Source organism: Ovis aries, chromosome 7 (assembly GCF_016772045.2).
Source record: "Ovis aries strain OAR_USU_Benz2616 breed Rambouillet chromosome 7, ARS-UI_Ramb_v3.0, whole genome shotgun sequence".
Lineage (NCBI taxonomy): Eukaryota > Metazoa > Chordata > Mammalia > Artiodactyla > Bovidae > Ovis > Ovis aries.
Window position 1 is genome coordinate 87266943 of NC_056060.1, and position 24881 is coordinate 87291823.

The window sequence follows — 24881 nt, forward strand, 5'->3', positions numbered from 1 at the left end:
TCCACACACATGTGCTGGACCGCTCTGGCTTCCTGGGAAGTGGTCTCTGAGGCCGAGTTTATTGAGTGTGAATATTAAGGAGCATTCTTGCACGAACACCTGGGGAAAGGAGGGAACAGCTGTAGGAGAGGGTAGAGGAAAACAGCAAAGCCTCAGCCAACCCCACAGGGAGCTCTGGAGCAGGACCAAAGATCCTTCACAGGGGTGTGCTGGAGCTTCAGAGGGGTCTGGCTCAGGCCTCGATGCTGGGCCTCCCTCAGTCCAGGGATGTGGGCCAACCTGGGAAGGGCCTGCGTGACTTTGGCCCAGGCAGCTGTCTTCAGCAGAGGCCATTGCTAATACAGCATCCATTGCCTTTATTGAGTCTTTTGCAGGTCAGGGACGGTTGTAGGTGTTGCATATATAGCAAGCAGTGCACGGGGCCCGGGTGAGAGACAGCAAACATATAACACTGGGCAGTGAGAAGTGCAGAGCAGAAAACCACACAGGGTGAGCTGGACGATGGCTGGACAGGGAGGTGAAGGTCGGCATGGAGGTGACGGAGCCTGGAGGGTAAAGGTAACCTGATCCTGACGGTCTGGGCAGCCTCTCCCTGCACCGCAAAGCCCCAGACCTCCACCAGAGCTGCCAGCTGCCCCATCTCTGGGCTGCAACTCCAAGGCTTTCTGTAGGAGGTAGGGGCAGCCCCACAACCATGAGAAGTTTGCCATGGGACCCACTGTTTTCTTGTTGGCTGGCAGCCTGGGGTTTTCTGAGATGGGGATCGGTGAGACGGGCACTGATGGCTGGAGGTTGGCGAGTCTCGGCTGCCTCCATGTCCTTCCACTCAGAACAGCTGGCATAGCCTGGGGCCCGATGGTTCATGTGGGGAGCAGGGTGGGTTGGCAGAACGGTGGCTGGGCCCGAGGCACGGCCGAGACTCTGGATGTGCGGGACCCCTCCTGCACGCGACCCTGCTGCCCCCTCCTCAGTTGCCTCACCCGGGAATGGGCCTGTAGGGGGCATCATGCCGGCTGCTGCTGGGGGCCATGGATAGGGGAGGCCCCCAGGCAGGCCTGCTCAAACTGCTGCCTTCCCCCTCTCTCCCCAGGCCCTTGTGTTTGCAAAGGAAGGTCAAGTGTCCCCGGGAGTCTGGCTGCAGTCACGGATCATTAGGGCCAGGAGAGCGGGCACAGCCTCCTCTTCCAGGGGTGCGGCGCCTGGTGGACTGGCGGGCAGGCGGGCAGGCGAGGGCTCGAGGAGCCAGCCCAGATCACCCCACTGTCCTAGGATGCCCTGAGGCTCCTGGAGAGTGGAGATCTCTCTGCCCTGGCTCCAGCCAGTGGGGCATGTAGCATCCAGCCTGGAAACAAACCCACCATTGAGTTAGTCGGGAACCAGTCCCTCTGTTTCTGACAGCTCTGGTTGGCTTCCTGGTTATTGCCAGAAAGGAAAACCTGAATTTAGGTTGTGGCTCTGCTAGCCTTTGCCTGAGGCACTCTTGCACAAGTTACTGAGTCACGCGGAGCCTCAGTGTTCTCATCTGTAAAACGGAGGGATTCAACGTGTGCTCGGAAAGTTATTTCTGTCTCTAAAGCAGGATCTGTTCTGTGGTCCTCTTCCTGAGCTCCTGTGTGGTTTGCTCTGCCTGCCTCCCTTGGCAAACTGTCATTCCTCAATAGCTGTGTTTCAGGTGAGGCTGTTCACTGCCTGTTCCTGCCCAGCAGTGGGAATCTGACCTAAGCTGGGACTTATGAGTCATTTTCAGGGGCCTGTTTTGATGGTGAGGGAGACAGCGGCAGGCTCCTTTCTCTGGCTTCGCTAGCTGTGTGGATGAGGTAAGTCTGGAACTGTTGGGAACATCTTTGATGCCACATGGAGTGAACCTGCCTGAAAATGGAGCACACTCCAGGGAAAGCAAAAATAGAAACAGAAGGTCCTAGTGACATAATCTGAACTCCTGCCTAAATATCCAAGCCTAAAGCCAGCGCCACTCTCAAATTTTCCCATTTATTTGTACCAATAAATTCCTCCTTCTGATTATTCCAATTTGAGTTGGATTTCTACTGATTGTGGTTGACAGAGTTTTGGCAAATATATTATCCAATAAATAGAACATCACTTCAGGGTGATAAGCTAGATCGTTTCTAGTCAAAGTGGTCCAAAGACCAGCATGGACATCCTCTGGGAGCTTGCTGGAAAGGCGGAATCTTGGGTCTATCCAAGACCTATTGAATAAAAACATGCATTTTAACAGGAGCCCAGGCTATCCATATATACATAGCGTTACTCTATACCAGTAGCCCTCAGCTCTGAATGTACACTTAGAGTCCCAACACCCAAACCACACCCCAGACCAATTAAATCAACATTTCTGAGGGTGGATCCTGATATCCTCATTTTTAAAAGTTCCCTGGGCGAGAACAACATACAGCCAAGGTTGACCATCACCGCTTTGTTCTGATTTGCTTGTTGTTCAGTTGCTAAGTTGTGTCTGACTCTTTGTGATCCCATGAGCAGCAGCACGTCAGGCTTCCCTGTCCTTCACTGTCTCCTGGAGTTTGCTCAGACTTGTGTCCATTGTGTCAGTGACACCATCCAACCACGTCATCCTCTGTCACCCTCTTCTTTTGCGTTCAATCTTTCCCAGCATCAGGGTCTTTCCCAATGAGTCAGCTCCTCGCATCAGATGGCCAACGTATTGGAGCCTCAGCTTCAGCATCAGTCCTTCCAATGAATATTCAGGGTTGATTTGCTTAATAGGAACTGAAAGTTCTCATGTTTTATAGGTTTAGCCTACAGTCAAAGCCTGCTTCTCTTGTGGACACAACAAAGGGACCTTGATAGTGGTGGGGTCCCTTTAAAATGAAGTGGGAGGTGCCCCACTTCAGTGCCAGGTGCCTGGCAGAGGGACAGGGACTTGACCATAAGCACAACCTGAATCCCAAGCTGAGCCCAACTATTATGTTTTTACTGAACCATGAACTACCCCCCAAATATGTTCTGAGTTTTTATTTTCCTTCTAAAAAACCATCATTGTGGTGAATCAATTCACTCTGGAACTAATCCGGATGCTTTCTAAAATCAGTCAACTAGAAGATGGGGATATCAGAAAATTCTCTGAATTGAACATGAGCAAAATTCTTTTCATTGGAGACTTGACTCTTGACTGGTTGCGGTGGGAATTTGGCCTGTGGCCTCATGTTTCCAGTGGCTGGTCAGATGCTGTATTCTCCTGCATTTCTATTTCTTTCTGAGGCCCTCGCCAGGCCCCAGGGGGCACCTGTGACCGATTATGTATGGTCCAGGTGGCATCGTTAGGATGTTAGTAGGTGGCAGAGATCAGGGTGCAAGGAAAAAATGGATAAGAGGGAGGTAGACTCCTGGGTGAGGGAGAAGAGGGATGGACAGGGAGGTCTGGGGCCGCTTTGTGTTTGTTCTTTATGGTTTTAACTGCTGGCAAAGAACCCTTTCCTGCCTGGAGCTCTGCTTGGGAGCAAGGAGAGGTATGGGGGGAGCTGGGGGAAAAGAGCTGGAATCTGGCCTTTCTCTGCTCACTGTCATCAGCAGCTCATTCGGGATTCTAATCAGGGAGAAATATTTTCCTGTCCGCTCATTACAGACTCTAACAAGGTCCCCGCTCCGGGTCGTGGCTGCTTTTCTCCTGCTGGGGATCGCAACGAGCAGCTTATTGGAGCCTTTGGTAACTCGTTTGTGATAACATGTGATTTCCAGCAGCGAGAGGGCCCTGGGATGCAGGAGGCAGAGCAGACAGCAGGGGGAAAAATGGAGGAACAGTCCCCTTGGCAGAGGACAGGAAGGCAAAAGCACCCAAGGCTTTGGGGAAACCAAGACAGACCCTCTGGGAATCTGGGCCCAGCTCTGTGTGAGGTGCAGACCGGCTCCAGCTGTGTGTGGAGGCAGGTAGCATCATGACCATTGTCGGCTGGGGAATAACGGGTTAGTTTTTAACCCTGTGGAGACAGTCTTCAGGACCTCTGCTTTGCCTGCTTGCATGGCCCTAGATGCCAATCCTTGAACTGACTCAGTGATTTGAAAAATGTTTGCATGCCATAATTTCCAGCTCAGAACCTGTCAATGGTTCCCTAATTCTCATCGTCTTACATCAAAACTTTATTACTTGCCTATCAAGGTTCTCCTAAAATCCGGCCTTGTTGTTTAGTCACTAAGTCATGTCTGACTCTTTTGCAACCCCATGGACTATAGCCCACGAGGCTCCTCTGTCCATGGGATTTCCCAGGCCAGAATACTGGAGTGAGCTGCCATTTCCTTCTCCAGGGGATCTTCCCGACACAGGGATCAAACCCCCATCTGCTGCATTGGTGGCGGATTCTTTACCACTGAGCCACCAGCCAAAGCCCTTTCCATAAAATACCCCTACTCCAGCTAGCTGTATTTCAAGTATTTCTCCCATACCAAATCCTCTATTTCAAACTCTTAGAGACTTGCTCTCTTCAACATCCCATAAAAATTGTTAATTTTATTTTCGTCTGAGTTATCCTTCCTTCCTATTCAAGTTCTATCCATTCACCAAAGCTTAACCAAAGAATTATTATATGGTCTGTAAATCCTTTCATGATTATGCAGGTGGATGGCTACAACATGGCTTAAAATGGGGATCTGACAGATTTGGCCCAACTCTTTTTATAAAGTTTCATTGGAACCCAGCCATGCTCACGCACTTACTTAGCCGTTTTACACGATATCAAAAGAGCTGAATAGTTCTAACAGGGACCATATGACCCACAAAGCCTAAAAGATTTACTATTTTTCCCTTTTCAAAAAAACTTGAACAATAAAGTTTATAACTTGAATTTATATTTCCTTAAATTCTTTCAAAAAGCCTTTCCAGATGATTCTTTTTTCTTCCTCTTTATCTATACTTTTCCCATCTTCTCTTGCTCTGAACTTCCATCACATTTTATGTCTTTGTTTCTTACGATGTGTTTCTCTTTTTTTAAAACTGAAACATGCTGTATCCTGCGTCAGACATAGACTGGCAATTCAATTCTTACCTGATAGTATACCTGTTACAATGCCATTCTCCCAAATCATCCCACCCTCTCCCTCTCCCTCTGAGTCCAAAAGTCCGTTATACACAGCTGTGTCTTTTTTCCTGTCTTGCATACAGGGTCGTCATTGCCATCTTTCTAAATTCCATATATATGTGTTAGTATACTGTATTGGTGTTTTTCTTTCTGGCTTACTTCACTCTGTATAATTGGCTCCAGTTTCATCCATCTCATCAGAACTGATTCAAATGAATTCTTTTTAACGGCTGAGTAATACTCCATTGTGTATATGTACCACAGCTTTCTTATCCATTCATCTGCTGATGGACATCTAGGTTGTTTCCATGTCCTGGCTATTATAAACAGTGCTGCGATGAACATTGGGGTACATGTGTCTCTTTCAATTCTGGTTTCCTCGGTGTGTATGCCCAGCAGTGGGATTGCTGGGTCATAAGGTAGTTCTATTGGCAATTTTTTAAGGAATCTCCACACTGTTCTCCATAGTGGCTGTACTAGTTTGCATTCCCACCAACAGTGTAGGAGGGTTCCCTTTTCTCCACACCCTCTCCAGCATTTATTGCTTGCAGATTTTTGGATCGCAGCCATTCTGACTGGTGTGAAGTGGTACCTCATTGTGGTTTTGATTTGCATTTCTCTGATAATGAGTGATGCTGAGCATCTTTCATGTGTTTGTTAGCCATCCGTATGTCTTCTTTGGAGAAATGTCTATTTAGTTCTTTGGCCCATTTTTTGATTGGGTCATTTATTTTTCTGGAATTGAGCTGCATAAGTTGCTTGTATATTTTTGAGATTAGTTGTTTGTCAGTTGCTTCATTTGCTATTATTTTCTCCCATTCAGAAGGCTGTCTTTTCACCTTGCTTATAGTTTCCTTTGTTGTGCAGAAGCTTTTAATTTTAATTAGATCCCATTTGTTTATTTTTGCTGCATGTTTGGGGCTGGTACATGGGGATGACACAGAGAGATGTTATGGGGAGGGAGGTGGGAGGGGGGTTCATGTTTGGGAACACATGTAAGAATTAAAGATTTTAAAATTAAAAATAAAATAAAATAAAATAAAAAGAAAAAAACCCCACAAAAACTGAAACAGTCATGTGTTTAAATGTTTGTTCTGGTATTTCTCTGGTGTCCAGTGGTTAAGTGTATGCTTCCACTGCAGAGGGCGTAGATTTGATCCCTGGTTGGGGAACTAAGATCTGGCATGTCACGTGGCGTAGCTAATACATAAATAAATACCTGTTCTGTATAATCTCTAGAGCCTGTAGTTCCTTTGCAGGCAGAATCTCTTCAGATCCATCTCTGCAACCCCTCAACTCTTTTTTTAAACGTTTATTTATTTTTAATGGAAGGATTATTGCTTTACAATACTATGTTGGTTTCTGCCATACATCAACATGCCTCAGCCACAAGTATGCAGATGTCCCCTCCCTCTTGAACCTCACTCCCACCTTCCGCCCCATCCCACCCCTCTAGGTTGTCGCCGAGCCTGGTCTGAGTTCCCTGAGTTGTAGAGCAAATTCCCACTGGCTATCTATTTTGCATGGCTTCCCTGGTGGCTCAGAGGTTAAAGCGTCTGCCTGGAATGCTGGAGACCCAGGTTCGATCCCTGGGTTGGGAAGATGCCCTGGAGAAGAAAATGGCACCCCACTCCAGTATTCTTGCCTGGAGAGTCCCATGGAGGGAGGAGCCTGGTAGGCTACAGTCCACGGGGTTGCAAAGAGTTGGACACGACTGAGCGACTTCGCTTCAGTTCACTTCAGTGTGCGTGTTTCCCTGCTCTCTCTCCATCCGTTCCACCCTCTCCGGCTCCCCTGCAGCCCTCAGCTCTTTTCACAGAGTTCAGTGAGTGGGGAAAAATCCTTGTTGGTTGCATAATCTGCCTTAGCTCCTGAATGGCCTTGAAATTGTCACAAGGGGCATCAACAGTTTCAGACAGTTCTGTGTGGGGTTACAACATCATGAAGATCTGTGTTCCTTGTGGGTGAAGGCTATCTAATCCTGCCTTTGAACTAGGAGCCAGATCCTGCTTCCTCAGTAGTAAGACCACTGTTTCATGGAGGGAGGGATGCCCTGCAACTCTGGGGATGACTTACAGAGGGTTGTTGATCCTGGTTCGTTTCAAGCCCTCCTTTCTATTCTAACAGGCAGTTCTATGGAGCAAAACGAAAAGTTCCTATCTTTCAATCTTTGTTATACAAACTTACAGTGAAATCGTGATAGGCAGAATAAAATGTCGGTGTTCTAATCTCTGGACTGTAGCCATGTCACTTTATAATGGGAGTGGGAAGATACGATTGGTGGTTGGTGCTTTAGTCCCTAAGTTTTGTCTGACTCTTGCATTTTGGGATAGTTATTATCTTGGATTATGTGCCTGGTCTATGAATTTTGTATAAATGGAATCATACAATATATGATTCCATTCAAGTCCTTGAAAGTAGAACAGGCAGGGAGGAGAGTGGGTCAGAGAGCAGTGACATGAGAAGGACTCCATCCATCATTGCTGACTTTGAAGATGAAGGAAGAGGCCATGAGCCAAGGAGTAAGGGCAACTGCTGCTGCTGCTGCTGCTGCCATGTCGCTTCAGTCACGTCCGACTCTGTGCGACCCCATAGACGGCAGCCAACCAGGCTCCGCCGTCCCTGGGATTCTCCAGGCAAGAACACTGGAGTGGGTTGCCATTTCCTTCTTCAATGCATGAAAGTGAAAAGGAAAATGAAGTCTCTCAGTCCTGCCCGACTCTTCACGACCCCATGGACTGCAGCCCACCAGGCTCCTCCGTCCATGGGATTTTCCAGGCAAGAGTACTGGAGTGGGGTGCCATCGCCTTCTCCGAAGGGCAACTGCTAGAATCTGGGAAAATAAGGAACAGATTTTCCCCTAGAACTTCCAGAAAGGAAGGCGGCCCCGACACCACACCACACCACACTGTAGCTTCCCGAGGCCCACGTCAGAATTCTGACCTTTAGACTAGTCAGATAACATGTTCGCATTGTTGAAGACACTACATTTCTGATCATTTATTTATAGGAGCAGTAGAAATACAAGTACCACCATTTTTTTTTTTTTTTAGCCAATCATGACCCTTGCCATTTACACAAAATAGTTCAGTGACTCAGGCAGACTGGGGAGGTTGAGGCAAGATGGTATTTGTCTATCCATTCTAGAAAAAAAAGCAGTGTTGTCTAGAATCCTGGAGCTAAAACTGGCCTGGTTGTCTTGGAAATTGTTACCTTTAACCCTAGGACTTAAGTTAAATTGGGAAATGTGAATGGCCTTCTGCTGGCAGTCTCTTTGAGAAAGGCATGGACTGGCTGTGTGGAGTTTTTGTTGCAGGGGTAGAGTGTACATGCTTTAGGTTTTAGCACCAATTGGTAGAAGTCTGGTCCACAGAGGGTCAGGAGCACCGAAGTTCAGGGCCTGGGGTGATTTCCCCTGGGCATTACTTTGGTTGGTTACTAAAACCATTGGATGAACTCTGTTATCAGTTCCCTATTGACAGTAATGCTACATAAAAAACCATCCCATCCCCCAAACCTTGCTAAGTTAAAACAATAACCGTTTATCATTGCTTATAAACCATTTAGTTTTATGGATTGGCTGCACAGCTCCGCTGATTTGGGCTGGGCTCAACTGGGCTCAGCCTCTGTGGTCAGGTTGACTGGAGGCTGATTGGTCCAGAATGACCTCAGCTGGGGAGACTTGGCTCTCTCCCCCCACCTCCAGAAGACTGGCTGATCTTCTCCTGAGGGGTGGGGGAAAGGGAAGAGGGAGGAGAGAGATCTCTTGAGGCCTAGCCTCGAGCTGAGATGTTGCGGCCCACATTCTATTGATCAGAGTAAGTTACAAGGCAGCCTAGATTCAAAGAACAGGGAAATGGATTTAACTTTTTCTCTTTTTAAAGAAACTTTTCATTTTGTATTGGGATATAGACAATTAGCAACTGAACAAAAAAGAGGAAATCAAACCAGTCAATCCTACAGGAAGTCAACTCTGAATATTCATTGGAAGGACTGTTGCTGAAGCTCCAATACTTTGGCCACCTGATTTTGCAAAGAGCTGACTTCGCATCATTGGAAGAGCCCCTGATGCTGGGAAAGATTGAAGGAGGAAGGGGAAGGGGGCAGCAGAGGCTGAGACAGTTAGCATCACTGACTCAATGCACACGAATCTGAGCAAACTCTGGGAGACAGTGGAGGACAGAGGAGGCTGGCGTGCTATATTCCATGAAGTTGCAAAGAGGTGGACACGACTTATCGACTGAACAGCAACAGCAACAACAGCCGATAAATAGCCGATGCACAATGTTGTAACAGTTTCAGGTGGACAGTGAAGGGACTCAGCCGTGCATATACACGTTATCCATTTCCCTTCTAACTCCCCTCCCATCCAGGCTGCCACATAACCTTAAACAGAGTTCCATGTGCTACACGGTAGGTCCTTGTTAGAGATTTAACTTCTTAATGAGGGGAAGTACCAAGTCATGTTGCAAGGGATGTGGGAAAGATGGAGAATTAGGGCCATCTTTGCAGTCAGTCTGCCCCAGACTCTCTGGGAAGGAAAATGTGCCCTTCATCCCAACTAGCTCCAGTCCTCTCCTGGCTGGAGGAGTCTCTGGATCCTGTCCACTGTTCACTCCATGCCCCCCTCTCAAGGAAAGCCACAGTTTTCCCATGAACTGCCAGCCGTCAGCCCCTCCCTTCCCTGTCTCTCTGCTGCAAGCCTGAGGGATGTTGGGGTGAGACCAGCCGGCTTGATGAATGCCAGACTCTGTAAACCGTCCCCTGGCCTCTGTCACAGCATCAGCGTGAGATGAACTTGCTAATACTCTGAGAGCCACAGACCTTTTCCTCTTCCCCGGCACAATGCATCGAATCGATCTGGCTGGGTGAGCCGCAACAAACCCCACAGAAAAAGGCATCAGCAAATTTAAAGCCTCGTTCGAGGTCTTGATTCACCATAAACTAAGTTGCCGGCAGCAGGCATTGACATGTCTTCTACTGTGGTTGATACCAGGATTTATCGACTTGCCGTAAGATGTTGATATTGACCAGGACTGAGTTCCAGATGAAAAGGCCTATGGCAGTATATCTTTATTGCTCAGATAATCCTCGGATTTGTTACTCCTTCCTTGTCGCACTCAATACTGTAGCAGAAATTCTTTGGGAATGGAGAGACCATCACTTAGATACAACAAGATGCTCTTTGCCTGCAAGGCCTCCTGAAACAGGGCTGGAGGTACAAGCAGCATGTTGGGAACATAGCCGGCTTGGGCAGATCTATTTATGCTGGCACCCAAAACCATAATACCTTGAACTCTTTAGAGACCCAGCTCTCTCCTCTTGGAAGACAGCCCAGGACAAAACCCAACAGGAATTGTCATGGGACCTGTTCACGAAGAGTGTCCACTTCCCTTTCCCCACTGGTCCACTTCAGGGCCTCAGGCTGCCTTCCTCCCACCCAGGCTAGTGGATTCCAGTCCCAGGGGACACTATGATGTCACCCTTAGTGCTGGCTCCTGACAGTGAAATTAACGTGACATGTGGTTCTTGCGAATTTCAAGGCCCACTAGGAAACAGAGAAAGGAGAGACAGTTTATTACTTGCTAATTTATTTTCTCATTGAAATATAGTTTGCAGCCCTCACTTTAAGGGAGGGTATGCTTGCAATAGTGTCACATATGGTGACTTTGGAGTTATTTTGGATATCAGGGACACTGGGGAAACCAGCAGGGAGCAGAATGAACAGGGCCAAGAGAACAACCCAGAGTGGCTGGGCCAGGGGGCAAGGTAGAGAGGCAGACTTTTACAACTCAGCTCCCTTACCCAGCTCTGTTTCCCTTTATAGTCTCTAAGGGCCTGTTCAAAGATGAAGATGGAGGCCAGTGGGGAGAGACCAAGGGAGACAATCACAGGAAGATGGAGATTTCACAAACATGCTTTCCCTGGTGTCAGGTGAGCAGGTTCAGGACGACCCAGATGCGGGTTCACTATGAGCGTCCTGCTCTGCTCTCTCTTCTAAGGCTTGTGTTGCCATTAGCAGGGCAATCTCCACTAGCCCTCCTGGCATGCTGCCTTAGAGAGGGAACTGATCACAACATCACCTGCATTCCAAAGAGCAACAGACAGGGACTGAGAGCACTGGCTTGGCTGCCAGACAGTTTTGGGTTTGAAATCTGGCTTCTGCACTTATCAGCTGGGTGACCTTGGGCAGAACCATGACAGACAGTGTTTATCCTTTTCTCCTTTGCCAGTGGGATATTAAGTTTGTTCAGGTATCAGTTCCTGTGATCTCTGGGGAGGTGGGCCCAGGTCCTGATCTTAGAGTGAACAAGTGATCAGTTCTGCTTAATGAGATGAAAAGGGAACATGTTGGGGATAGTTCTGGCATTTTTACTCCCTGATATGAGAAGGCAGACAAAAAGTATCTCTCTATTCTGTCTGACACCTGCTTTCTTCTTGATGTGAAGCTGGTGGGTGGGCGGGATCTCCCTGTTCATACTGCCCTCCTGCTTCCTACAGTGGAAATTCGTTGACTAATGATGTGGCTTTGGAAGACATTTTACTACCAAGAGGCCAAGAAAATGTGGAGACACCTATCTGGGGTCCTGCCACCAAAGAGCAGGCTTCCCACCTGGCGCTAGTGGTAAGGAATCTGCCCGTGAATGCAGGAGATGCAATTGAAACGGGTTTGATCCCTGGGTTGGGAAGATCCCCTGGAGAAGGACATGGCAACCCACACTAGTATTTGCTCCTGGAGAATCCCATGGATAGAGGGGCCTGGCAGGCTACAGTCCATAGAGCTGCAAAGGGTTGGACGTGACTGAAGCGACTTAGTGTGCACGCATGCAGGCATGCAATGGCTAATAATGCTAAATATTTGTTTGACATCCACATATCCTCTTTAATGAAGTGTTTGTTTCAGTCCTTTGCCCATTATTAGGTTGTGTTATTTGTTTTCCTATTGTTGAGTTTTGAGAATTCTTTGCTTATTCTGGATACAAGTCCTTTGTTGGATATATGATTTGAAAATATTTCCTTCTAGTCTGTAGTTTTTCTTTTCATTCTCTTGATAGTGTCTTTTGCAGACCAGAGTTTTTAGTTTTGAAGAAATCTGATTTTCAATGTTTTTCTTTTATGCATTTATATTTTTGGTGTCATATCTAAGACTGTTTTGCCTAACTTCATATCTCAAAGATTTTACCTATAACTTTGGTGAATTAAAAGATGCTTACTCTGTAGAAGACCAACCTAGATAGCGTATTCAAAAGCAGAGACATTACTTTGCCGACTAAGGTCCGTCTAGTCAAGGCTATGGTTTTTCCTGTGGTCATGTATGGATGTGAGAGTTGGACTGTGAAGAAAGCTGAGTGCCGAAGAATTGATGCTTTTGAACTGTGGTGTTGGAGAAGACTCTTGAGAGTCCTTTGGACTGCAAGGAGATCCAACCAGTCCATTCTGAAGGAGATCAGCCCTGGGATTTCTTTGGAAGGAATGATGCTAAAGCTGAAACTCCAGTACTTTGGCTACCTCACGTGAAGAGTTGACTCATTGGAAAAGACTCTGATGCTGGGAGGGATTGGGGGCAGGAGGAGAAGGGGACAACAGAGGATGAGATGGCTGGATGGCATCACGGACTTGATGGCCGTGAGTCTGAGTGAACTCTGGAAGTTGGTGATAGACAGGGAGGCCTGGTGTGCTGCGATTCATGGGGTCGCAAAGAGTCGGACACGACTGAGTGACTGAACTGAACTTGGTGAAGTTTTTTTTTTTTTTTTTTTTGTATAACAACACTGTTTATTTAATGTTAAACAAAAAAACCCCCACTACTGTCCATTGTTTATGACTACACATGGAGTAAAAGTATGAATGCATGCTTGAGAGAGACACTTGCACATTTCACGGTAGGAATCAGCACTTTAAGTACAATGGAATCATTGTATCTATTTCTTACTCAAAAATCTAAAGGAAATGAGGCCGCGTTTTAAGATTTGCTGGAGGGATACATGAGTGTTCATGGTATTATCTCTGTTATGGATGTTTGGAAATGTTGTACAAGAAAGACTTTTTAAAAACTGGTCAATTTGTAAACACATGTTTTGTAAACTTTGTAGTTTTATTTTTTTTGTCTTTTAAAATACAGATATATTTTATTGTACTTAACTTACAATGTTTCAGGAGCACAGCAAGGTGATTCAGTTATACAGATACAAAAATATTATTTTTGAAATTATTTTCCATCATATGTCATTACAAAATATTGACTATAGTTCCCTGTGCTATACAGCAAACCTTTGTTGCTTGTTGCATATCTATTTTTTAATTAGAAATCTAGCATTCTAGTCATACTAAGTCAAACATGCTAATCTTCTCTGTATTATTCCAATTCTAGTATATGTCCTGCCGAAGTGAGCCCTGTAGTTTTATATTTAGATATATGATCCAATTAATTTTTTTATATGGTGTGAAGTTTTTTTTTTTTTTTAGCGTGGTTGTGTTTTACATGACTGTTGCAGTACCATTTGCTGAAAACACGGTCTTTTCCCCACTGAGTGGCTTTTGCACATTTGTTTAAAAAAATGAGTTTGCCATGTTTCCGTGGGCCTGTTTCTGGGCTCCATTCTATTCATCTGATATGTGTATGTCTATTTCTTTGCTAATCCCATGTCTTGTCTGCTATCACTTTATCAAAATTTGGGTAGTGTGACTTCTCCAGTCTTACTCTTCCTTTTCCAAAATTGATTTATTTATTTGTCTTCCTTAGTCTGGGCTGCTATAACCGAATACCATAGAGTAAATGGCTTAAACAACAAACATTTAGTTTTCAGTTCTGGAGGTTGGAAGTTTGAGATTAGGGACTCAGCATGGCTGGGTCCTGATGAGAGCCCCCCTCTTGGTTCATAGTTGATTGCCTTCTTGCTATATTCGTCACATGGACGAAAGAAAGAGAGGAAGCAAGCTCTCTCTTGTCTCTTCATGTAAGGGCAGTAATTCCATTATCGGGACTCCACTCTCATGACCTAATTACCTCCCTAAATCTCCATCTCCATATACCATCGCATTGACAATTAGGGTTTCAGCATATGAATTTTAGGAGCACACAAAGTCAGTCCATAGCACTATTCTAGTTTCTTTGCTTTTCCATATAAATTTTAAAGTTAGCTTGCCCAAATCTATAGAAAAAATCCTGGTGGAACTTTGAAATTATGTGAATCCATAGATCTAGCTGGAAAAAATGAATATCTATACTACATGGAATTTTCCAGTCCATGAGCATGGTATATCTTGCCAGTTCAGTCAGTTTAGTTGTTCAGCCATGTCTGACTCTGTGCCCCATGCTTGCCATTTATTTAGGCCAAATTTGAATTCTTTCATCAGCATTTTGTAGTCTTTTCAGCACACATATCCTTTGTTTATTTTTTAGATTTGTGCCTAAGTATTTAATCTTTCTTGAAATATGAAAATGGTATGTATTTTTCAGTTCAGTTCAGTCACTCAGTTGTGTCTGGCTGCGACCCCATGGACTGCAGGACACCAGGCCTCCCTGTCCATCACCAACTCCTGGAGCCTGCTCAAACTCATGTCCATCAAGTCGGTGATGCCATCCAGCCATCTCATTCTCTGTCGTCCCCTTCTCCTCCTGCCTTCAGTGTCTAAAACTATGATTGATTTTTGTGTGTTGACCTGGTGACCTGTGACTTTGTTAAAATTACTTACTGTTTCTAGGAATTTTGCTGTTATTGTTATTGATGTCTCAGGATTGTATACTTAGAAAATTATGTTGTTTGTGAAGAAAGACATTTTTAGTTTTTCCTTTTCAATCCGTATTTTATTTCTTTTTCTTGCTTAGTTACACTAACTACAATTTCCAGTATGATGTTGATTGGACTGGTGAGAGTATATCTTCTTCTTTAGAGGAGAAGAATTGAGTCTTTCTCCACTAAGTGTGATGTTAGCTGTAGGCTGTAGGGTTTTTGTAGATGTCGTTTGTTGAGTTGAGAAGGTTCCTGTTTGCTGGGATTAAAAAAAATGATTATATACTGAATTTTGTCCAGTGCTTTTCTGCACCAGTTGATATGATCATGAGGTTTTTCTTCTTAGAATGTTGATTTAGGGGATTGCATGGATTGACTTTCAAATATCAATCCATCTTTGAATTTCCAGGATAAACTTTACTTGTTTTTAGTGTATTATTCTTTCTATATTCTCCTGAACTTAATTTGCTAATATATTTTGAAAATTTTGTGTCTGTGTTCATGAGAGATATTGTTTCCAGTTTTCTTTTTTCTTCTTTCTTTCTTTTCTCTTTTTTGAGGCAGGGAGTACTGTGTTTGATTTTTGGTGTCAGGGTAATGCTAACTTCATAAATTGAGACATAGTGTTCCCTCCTATTTTCTGGAAGAGATTGTCTGGATTATTTCTTCTTTAAAAGGTAGAATTTGCCAGTGAAATAATCTAGTCCTGTGGGTCATTTGGGGGGAAAGATTTTAAATATTATAAATTCTTTAATAGTTATAGTTCTATTTGGGTTATTTATTTCATCTTGGGAGAGTTTGAGTAGTTTGTGGTTTTTAAAAAATTGGTTATTTTATATAAGTTGTCAAATTTATATGTGGATAATTGTTTATAGTGTTCCCTTACTATCATTTTAATGTCTGTGGGGTTTATAGTGATAGCCCTTTTTAAAATTTCTATATTGATAATTTGTATTCTCTTTTTGTTTCTAGAAAAATTTCAATTTTATTCATCTTTTTATATAACCAGCTTTTCTTTGTATTAATTTCCTTTAGTTTTTTCTGTTTTCAATTTCACTAATTTCTTTGATCTTTATTACTGATTTCTTCAGTTTTTATTGTTTTGTTTTCTTTTGCTTGTTCTCTGTTTATTTTGTTCTTCTAATTTCTTAGAGTAGAAACTTAGATAATTGACTTGAAATCTTGATTGTTTTCTAATATAATCACTTAATGCTATAAATTTCTCTAGAACTATGGCCTTAAGCTATATTTCATAAATTTTGATGTGTTGTGTTTTCATTTTTGTTTAGTTAAAAATATTTTCTGATTTCCCTTGAGACTCTTCTTTGGCATATGGATTATTTAGAAGTTTATTGTTTAATTTCCAAGTATTTGGAGATTTTCCTGTTATTTTTCTGTTCCTAATCAATTTAATTCTTTATGGTCAGAGAACATCATTTAAATAGTTTCAGTTCTTTTAGATTTGCTGGTTTATTTCATCACCCATGATTTGGTCTATCTTTGTGAATGTTCCAAGAATGTATATTCTGCTGTTCTTGAGTGGAGTGCTGTATTGAGAAGGATGAATATTCTTCTATTGTGGGATGAAGTGCTGTGTAAATGTCAATCATTGTAGATCTAGTCTGATGATGTTTAGTTCTTCTATATTCTTGTTGGTTTTCTGTTTACTGGTTTTAATTATTAAGAGTGTTGAAGTCTCCAGCTATAATTATAGAGTTGCCTACTTCTCCTTTCAGTTGTTATTAGTTTTGGCTTTGTGTGTTTCGAAGCTCTCTTGTTAGAGACACACTTAGAATTGCTATTTCTTCTGGTGGATGACTCTCAGTAATTTTCACATCTCTGAAATATTTTTTGTCTGATGTTGATATAATACTATGACCTTTTTATAGTGTTTGCATTGTACGTCTTTCCTTTTCATTTTTAATAGGTTTCTTGTAGATAGCACATAGTTGTGTTATGGGTTTAAAAATGTATTCTGATAATATTTGTCTTTTAAGTGATGTGTTTAGGTCATTTTTACTTACTGTAATTATTGGTAAGTTTTGATTTAGGTCTCCCATTTTATTATTTGTTTTCTAGATTGTATTGCCTTTTTGTTCCTCGGATTCCTTTCTCTATTTTATTTTATTTTGGACTTTTATTTTGTATTTAGTTTACAGCAATTTGATTATGATGCATTTGGACATGGATTTCCCTGGGTTTATCCTTTTTTTTTTTTTTTTTGATTTAGTGAGCTTCTTGAATTTGTATGTTTATTTTTTTTCTATTTAGACAATTTAAATAATTTTTAGTGTTTCACTTACATTTCTTTATTTTTTTAGTCTATCTCTTTGTACTTTATTTTTAGTGGTTGCTTTAGGGATTACAATATACAGTCTTAACTTTTCACAAACTACTGAGAGTCAATATTTGACTATTTAAAGATCAAAGAAATTAGTGAAATTGAAAGCAGAAAAAATAAAGGAAATTAATACAAAGAAAAGCTGGTTATATGAAAAGATAAATAAAATTGAAAATTTTCTAGAAACAAAAAGAGAATACAAATTATCAATATAGACTAGAATGGAGGAATCTTGCCACATCAGTCCCTCTATTCTCCTGACTTTAGGCTGTGATTCTCTTACGTAATGTATCTGCATACACTAAAAGCTTCACCAGATGGTGTTATAATTCTGCTTTTAGTCATCAAATATATTTTAAAGAACTTAAGAGATGAAGAATAGCTTATTATACCTAACCAGATATTTATCCTTTCTGAGGCTCTTCCTTCATTCTGATGTTCCAAATTTTTCTTCTGGTATTACTTTCCTCTGTCTGAGAAATATCCTTTAACAATTCTTCTAGAGTGTATCATCTGGCATCTCAGTTTCTCTTCATCTGAGGAGGTCTTTATCTTAAATTCTGAAGGATAATTTTTGATGAGTATGAAATCCCAGTTGAGAGTGCTTTGTTTTCAGCACCTTAAAAATGGTATGCCATTTCCTTCGGGTTTCCATGGTTTCTCAATACAAATCCACAGTCTTGAATCACTCTTTTCCTATAGTTACTGTGTTGTTTTTCTCTGATTGCCTTCAAGACTTTTATTTTGTATTACAGCAATTTGATTCTGATGCACTTGGGCAGAGATTTCTTTGGGTTTACCCCTTTTTGAATTTTCTGAGCCTCTTGAGTTTGTATGTTTATTTCTTTTTTCCAAGTTGAGGGGTTTTCAGCCATTATTTCTTTAAAAAATTTTCAGCAGCATACTATTTTTTCTCTCTGGGATTCTATTAACACAAAAGGCTCTGTTCCTTTTTTTTTTTCATTTTATTTATCTTTGTTCTTCGTTTTGAATAAATTTATTCATCTGCCAGTTGGTTGATGCTTTCCTATGTATTATCTGTTCTGCCATTGATCTAATTGATGGCCTCCCTTTAGAGGAAAAGTACTGTTTCTTGGGCTCCTCGAGTTGATTTAAGTTACTTTTTTTTTTTTTTTTACTGTTCTTTTTGAAATTGGAGAAGGAAATGGCAACCCACTCCAGTATTCTTGCCTGGAGAATCCCATGGGTGGAGGAGCCGGGTGGGCTACAGTCCACGGGGTCGCAAAGAGTCAGACACGACTAAGCGACTTCACTTTCTTTCACTTTCTTTTTGAAATATATTTTCTTTTTTTTTTTTAATTTAAATTTAAGGGAACCCTCTTACACTGTTGGTGGGAATGCAAACTAGTACAGCCACTATGGAGAACAGTGTGGAGATCGTGGAGATTCCTTAAAAAATTGGAAACAGAACTGCCTTATGACACAGCAATCCCACTGCTGGGCATACACACCAAGGAAACCAGAATTGAAAGAGACATGTGTACCCCAATGTTCATAGCAGCATTGTTTATAATAGCTAGGACATGGAAGCAACCTAGATGTCCATCAGCAGATGAGTGGATAAGAAAGCTGTGGTACGTATACACAATGGAGTATTACTCAGCCATTAAAAAGAATACATTTGAATCAGTTCTAATGAGGTAGATGAAACTGAAGCCTATTATACAGAGTGAAGTAAGCCAGAAAGAAAAACACCAATACAGTATACTAACACATATATATGGAGTTTAGAAAGATAGTAATGATAACCCTGTATGCGAGACAGCAAAAGAGACACAGATGTATAGAACAGTCTTTTGGACTCTGTGGGAGAGGGTGGGATGATTTGGGAGAATGTCATTGAAACATGTATAATATCATATAAGAAATGAACCACCAGTCCGGGTTTGATGCATGATACAGGGTGCTCAGGGCTGGTGCACTGGGATGACCCAGAGGGATGGCATGGGGAGGGAGGTGGGAGGGGGGTTCAGGATGGGGAACATGTGGACACCCGTGGTGGATTCATGTTGATGTATGGCAAAACCAATGCAATATTGTAATTATCCTCCAATTAAAATAAATAAATTTAGATTTAAGTTACTTTTATCATTTTGTTCTATAAATATGCATTGAAGACAACTAGGTCTCAGATTCTTGTGCTTACAATGTTTGCTGCTGCTACTACTGCTGCTAAGTCACTTCAGTCGTGTCCGACTCTATGCGACCCCATAGACTGCAGCCCACCAGGCTCCGCCGTCCCTGGGATTCTCCATGCAAGAACACTGGAGTGGGTTGGCATTTCCTTTTTCAGTGCATGAAAGTGAAGCGTGAAAGGGAAGTCGCTCAGTAGTGTCTGACTCTTCGTGACCCCATGGACTGCAGCCCACCAGGCTCCTCCATCCATGGGATTTTCTAGGCAAGAGTGCTGAGGTGGGGTGCCATCTGAAATTTATAAATTAAATTCAAACAAAAGTACAACTCAAAACAATGTAAACCAGGATCATTTATTTAATGTGATAGATGATGCTGTTTGCTGAAACTAAATGGCCCTTCATACTGTGAACTGTGGTGGATGACTGTGGTGCAGGTTCTTTGGTCTCATCACTGCTCCCTCGTGCTGAGTCATGACTCAGTTCTCTTGCTAATTTCTCTGTTTAACCACTGCACCACTCTGAAGCTTCCTTTTGTACCACGTGATGTGACATTATTTGGCCCATCTTCAACTCAGAGCAACATTTACATATTAAGCATCTCTGCCTCTGTTGGTCTGTATCTCTTTTTTCCTACCAGCCCAAGAGGTCACTGGTGCCAACATTTGTGCAAATGCCATCAGAAAGTTTGATACTGAACTTTCCCGGCAGGATTTAGTTATGAGGCAATCATCCAGATGATCTAGAATATGTTAATATTATGATTTTACTCTTACTACCCAATTGAGAACTTGTACGTTACAAAATGTAGTTTTAGAAAATTCTTTAGACTCAGAAGATGTATTTGTGCATCACTGCAATATTATTTAGTGGAATCATTATAGTGGTAAAAAACCTGCCTGCCAATGCAGAAGACGTAAGAGATGCGGGTGTGAAGATCAGGAAGATCCCCTGGGTCAGGAAGATCCCCTGGCAGAGGGCATGGCAACCCCACTCTAGTATTCTTGCCTGGAGAATCCCCATGGATAGAGAAGCATGGTGGGCTACAGTCCACAGGGTTGCAAAGAGTCAGACACTACTGCACCAACTTAACATGCATGCATTACTTCACATTGAGGAAAACGAGGCTTGGTGAGAGAGGTTAAGTAACTTGGCCAAGGTCTCATAGCTGATAAAGGGCAGGTTCTGGATATGCTGGGAGCAGTTAAGTCTGTCTGTCTCCAGAGCCTCCACTCATAGCTGTGACTCAGTCAAGCCTACTGTTTTTCCATAAAAGCTCATGCCTTGATCCGTTTTTTTTCAAAGTGGGCAGAGGCTACCATCTGTGAGGCAGAGGAACCATCCAGATTGCCTCACAATCTCCCTTCACTCCTTTGATCTAAGTCCCTATGTTCCCCTAACTGGAAGAAAGACTTGTTTTATTATGCCCTCAAGACAAGGAAGAGTACAAGGAACCTAGAAACGTATTCATTTTATTCCTTTGAATTCTTTTTATGTCCTGTTACTGAACAGAAATGCATTTTCCTATAGGTGTCATCAGGCCCATGTTGATGACCCTTCTGAGAAGCCTCTCTGTCTTCTGAGACATGGTTAATCATTCCCTGTTCTCTTCAACATATAACTCTCTGCTCACAGGCCAAATGTAGTACTTTATACATTAGATCATCTTGATTTTCTTCCCCTAAATTGTGAGCACCTTGGGGACAAGGAACTCATCTTCCTCATCTTTGCAGCGCTGAAAGAGCCCCAACATAGTTCAATACATGTTTGCACAGTTCAGTTACATCATGAGCTATTAACTGGCCATATGTTCAAATAAAACTCATCTATGGATTTTTCTCCCTGATCATTTTCCTCCCTTCGTCTCTTCTCGATCACAGAAAGGGATATTGCCTCCCCCTTACCGTAAACTAGGGCTTCCTTTATTAGGAAGGTAAAGAATCTGCCTGCCAATGCAGGAGATGTAAGAGCCGTGGGTTCAATCCCTGGGTCAGGAAGATCCCCTGGAGGAGGGCATGACAACCCACTTCAGTATTCTTGCCTAGAGAATGCCATGGACAGAGGTGCCTGGCAGGCTACAGTCTATAAGGTTGCAAAAAGTTAGACATGACTGAAGCGACCTAGCATGCACTGTAAACCACCTTCATCTCTTGCCCGAGCAATAGCAATCGCCTCTGGTGAGTTTCCCCACATCCACTCCAATCTGCGGGGATCTCTGACAACCAAGTTTCCCTCTGTCATTTCTCCTCTATGTTTATCTGCTTCTTTCTCTTCTTTCTTCAGCGTGGCTTTCCTTTCTCCTCCTTGTCAGACCATGTATTAGTTATCTGTTGCTGTGTAACCAGTTACCCCAAAATTTAATGCCTTAAAACATCATTTATTATATCAACAGTTTTCAGGTTAGGCATCCTGGTGGAGCTTAGCTGGGTCATCTTCTTCTCGTAGGCTGTAATCAAAGATGCTAGCCAGAGTTGTGGTCACTTCAAGGCTCAACTAGGGAAGGATCTAAGCTCAGCACATGGCTGTTGGTAAGATTCAGTTCCTAGACAGTTGTTGGACCTCAGCTCCTTGCTAGCTGGTGGTAGAAAGCATTCCTTGATTCCTGGCCATGTGTGCTGCTTAAGGCAGCTCATAATATGTGGCGCTTATTATCAGAGCAAGCAAATGTGAAGAGCTGGAGAGAAAGGGAGCAATATGGAAATTGTAGCTTTTTATAACTTAATCTCAAGAAGTGACATCACTTTTCCTATAGTCTGTCTGTAAGAAGCAAGTCATTAGGTCCAGCCCACAATCAAGGGGAGGGGATTGTATATGGACATGAATGTCAGGATGTGTAGACCACCAGGGACTCTTTCATCAGTAGCTGACCACAGAGCAGATCACAGGCTGTGAAACATGGCTGTCCCTCCATTCTCACATTTATAAATATACCCACAGCATCATGGAGAGACCCAGTTCTTTCTCATGGTCCTAGCTCTAGATTTCTTAAGGAGAGCTCTCTGATTGGCTAGCTTAAATCATGTGCTCACTCTTGGTTCAATCTACTGTGGCCAGGGTAGCTGAGTTAGGTTGAATAAAGTTGGCCTCTGGGAGTCCACTAGGTCATGTGGACTGAGTGTGGGAGAGGAAAGAGGGGCTCGGTGGTTCAACTGTGGACTACCAGCAAGTATCCCCTAGAGACGTCTAGGTCCCTAGGCTCTATAATCATCATTCTTGCTTTCCCCAACTCCCTAGCTTAAACAGCATCTAAACAGGAGAGGACATTGGTGTACATTGGACTCTTGGGAATGCAGTGTTACAGATGCCCCAAGTAGGCCCCAGACAAGGGTGCTTCTGCCTGGCGTCACTCAGGCCAATAGAGTGAGACTGAGTTTGGTTTAGAAGCAAAGGTGAACTTGATTCTTCCTTGGTGGTCTAGTAGTTAAGACTCTGCTTCCATTGCAAGGGATATGACGCGGCATGGCCAAAAAAATAAAATAAAATAAAAATAGAGCACTTGCTCTCCCCTTTCCCTAGGGGCCAGGCCAGGAGTGGTGCTGCTTTATAGGGATCTTGGCAGCAGAGAGGGAGGTGGAATTCTCCTGAGCAGGTACGCCCGCTCGCAGCTCCTGGCGGTCCCAGGTGCAGAGTGTCGTCACATGGCCCGGACCGCCGTCTTGAATCGCAGAGTTGTGAGCAGCACTTCTGCACACGGCCCGCTGAGCTGAGGTGTTTGTTTGGCCCTGGAAACTGGTTTGAAAAATGGGGTTGGAGGTCCTTGCACACAGCACCCTATGAGCAAATGGAACTAGACTAAGCACCAAGGGGAAAAAAGGTTAGACTTTATAATTACCAGATTATATTTTTATTTCCTGGAAATTGTCAGTGGGCTTTGCCAGTGACAACAGAACATTCTGGAAGGTCCTCAGAAAGAGAAATAGAGACCATTGTCTTTACATTGCAAGATAAACTCCTGGCTTTGGAGAAGTTGGCATGTCCCCACTGGGCTGGGGTCTCTTGGGTCAGAGGAGTGAAGAAAGGAAGGCAAGACAGATTCAGAGAAGTGCATCCTTTTGAAATATCTTGGGTGGAATCCCTTCTCCTTTCTGGTGTGTTGGGCCCTTAGGAATGTGACTTGTGGTGGGGGCATGATCCTTCACAGGGTAGGTGACACCTGCTTGATTTTAGGACTTGAGCAACGTCTGCATTAAGCTGGGGCACTTAGAATGCTTTGTCCCTGGCCCTGTTCTTCCCCTCACCTACTGTTTCCAGTTGGCTATGGTGATCCTCAGGCTTCCCAGTGGCTCGGTGGTAAAGAATCTGCCTGCTAGTGCAGGAGATGCAAGAGACCCAGGTTCAATCCCTGGGTGGGGAAGATCCCCTGGAGGAAGAAATAGCAACCCCCTCCAGTATTCTTGCCTAGAAAATCCCATGGACAGAGGAACCTGGTGGGCTACAGTCCATGGGGTCACAAAGAGTCAGACATGACCAGGCACACACAGTTTCCAGTTGATGGTGATCATATCCAGAAGGGAGCCCTTGAAAATGCCCTCCCAAGGGTCCCTGGACCTGTCTCTTGGACATTGTTGGATTGTGGGCCAGTAAACAGCAGACTTTGCCCTGTCTCTTTGGCCCCAGGGCTGTGCTCTTTGTCTCTTGCCCCAGACCCTGCAACTGGGATGAGACATAGGATGGGCTCTCTGTCCTCAACAGCTCATAGTAGTATGGGCAACTCCTCAGGGTGGGTCTGCTGCTGCTGCTGCTGCTGCTAAGTCACTTCGGTTGTGTCCGACTCTGTGTGACCCCACAGAGGGCAGCCTACCAGGCTCCCTGGTCCCTGGGATAATCCAGGCAAGAATACTGGAGTGGGTTGCCTTCTGCAATGCAGGAAAGTGAAAAGTGAAAGTGAAGTCGCTCAGTCGTGTCCGACTCTTAGCAACCCCATGGACTGCAGCCTACCAGGCTCCTCCATCCGTGGGATTTTCCAGGCAGGAGTACTGGAGTGGGGTGCCATTGCCTCCCAGGGTGGATGTAGGGAGCCTTTATGTCTTCTGTTTTTAAAAAGTTGTGGTGAAATTCATGTAATGTGTACATGCGTGCTCAGTCATGTCCGATTCTATGCGACCCCATGGGCTGTAGCGCACCAGGCTCCTCTATCTGTGGGATTTCCCAGGAAAGAATACTGGAGTGGCTTGCCGTTTCCTACTCCTGGGGATCTTCCTGACCCAGGGATCAAACCCGTGTCTCTCGCATCTCCTGCATTGGCAGGTGGATTCTTTACCACTGTACCACCTGGGAAGCCCTCATATATCATATAATTAAGCATTTTTATTTTAAAAAGTAATTAATTAACTTTCATTTTTTGCTTTCATTTAGGTCTTTGCTGCTGTGCTCAGGCTTTCTGTGATTGGGGTGGGTAGGGGCCACTCTCTAGTTGTGGTGTGCGGGCTTCTTGTGACAGTGGGATAGGAGTGTGGTGTGCATAGCCACATGACTGTGAAAATGCAGGTCGCTGGTGTATTCAAACAGATGGAGTGATGTGGCCATGAAGAGCTGGAATTCGAAGTCAGGTGACCTGAATTTGAATCCCGATTCCATTGCTTAATAGCTGTTTGAATTAAGGCAG

General features: G+C 43.7%; 1 non-coding gene across 1 annotated transcript; it reads left to right on the top strand.

The window, feature by feature from the left end:
* Positions 1-6577: 6577 nt before the first annotated feature.
* TRNAS-GGA (transfer RNA serine (anticodon GGA)) lies at positions 6578-6649 on the top strand. Its single transcript has one exon. It is a non-coding gene; the product is annotated as a tRNA-Ser (tRNA).
* The last annotated feature ends 18232 nt before the right edge of the window (positions 6650-24881 follow it).